Genomic DNA, 1314 nt, shown 5'->3' on the forward strand with positions numbered 1-1314 from the left:
TTACAGGACTGTGAGCAGGCTGAAATGACCGTGTTGGGAGACATGGAGCTGTTGCCAGAGAGTGTGTGGAACCACAGGGCTACTGTGGGCACCAAGGCAGAGAGCTCTCCGCCTGGGAGCGTGGCTCTTAAAGTGAGCAGCAGAGCTGTCTGCAGCTGCTTTGGGCTAGCGTCCTTACCAGTAGGAGCTGAACTTGCTGATGGAAGCTAAGGGGGTGGTTTTAGAGCAGGAGAGGCAAGGAACCGTGGAGCCTAGCTGGAGAAAAAACTCCTCTGCGTTGGCCGGGAATCGAACCCGGGTCAACTGCTTGGAAGGCAGCTATGCTCACCACTATACCACCAACGCATCTGGATATTTAAAGATCCTCCTCCTCCACTTCAGAGACTGTCTGCCTCCTGCTCCTCCACAAACTCTGAAAGATCCTCCTCCTCCACTTCAGGGACTGTCTGCCTCCTGCTCCTCCACAAACTGGCTAGTTTTCTTCCAGCCCTCTGTACACACATTACCACAAGCTGCCACAGAGCATGTGTGTTTCTGTATGGGTGAGATGTTGGCTAGGAAATCTCAGACTGCACTACCTGCCAAATAGAGCAGATCAGCATCAGGGACTGCTCAGGGTTGAAGCAGGACACTGGTCAAACAGGGACTGAGCTCCAGGCACAGACTCTGCACAGGCCTATGGTATGGCCCAGGGTTCAAGGGACCTGCTGGTATGCATGTGGGATGGAGGGTGTGCATGTCCAACACTGAGCTCCAGTCCTGAGCAGCCAGAGGGAAAGAAAAGCTGTCTGCCTTGTTCCTGCCTGTGTGAGTGTTGGTGGTGCTTTTGGGGGTGCTGGTAATGGCACCACTTCCCATCAGTGTTCATACGTGTGCCAGCTCTGCATGTGCTATGCCAGTGTGTGTGCGTTTCTCTCTATGTACCTGTCATGGGGTAAGCATACCCAACAGACAAACGCACACCCAGCTGCTCACTCCTTTCCCCACCTTCAGTGGGATGCAGGGCATAGAAAATAGGATGAAAAAGCTTTCAGGTGAAGATAAACACATGGACGCAGCTTAGCCAAAACTGTTGGCAGCAAAACAGACTTGACGTGGGGGGATTTAATTTATTGCCAATTGAAATGGATTCACACAGTGAGAAACAAAAATACTAACATAAACCACCACCTTTCCTCCCTCTTATCCAGACTCAACTTCACTCCTTCACTCCATATTCTTCTACCGACAGAAGGAGCACAGGGGGGATGCAATTTCCCTCTCCTCTTTCTCACCCTTTTTTTTTTCTTCCTCCTCACTCTGCCTGGCATTTTC

General features: G+C 51.4%; 1 non-coding gene across 1 annotated transcript; it reads right to left on the bottom strand.

Annotated features, from left to right (window-relative positions):
* Positions 1–273: 273 nt before the first annotated feature.
* On the bottom strand, positions 274–345 carry TRNAG-UCC. Its single transcript has one exon. It is a non-coding gene; the product is annotated as a tRNA-Gly (tRNA).
* Between the last annotated feature and the right edge of the window lie 969 nt (positions 346–1314).

This window comes from Pterocles gutturalis, unplaced genomic scaffold, assembly GCF_000699245.1.
Source record: "Pterocles gutturalis isolate BGI_N339 unplaced genomic scaffold, ASM69924v1 scaffold50216, whole genome shotgun sequence".
In the NCBI taxonomy this organism is placed as follows: domain Eukaryota; kingdom Metazoa; phylum Chordata; class Aves; order Pterocliformes; family Pteroclidae; genus Pterocles; species Pterocles gutturalis.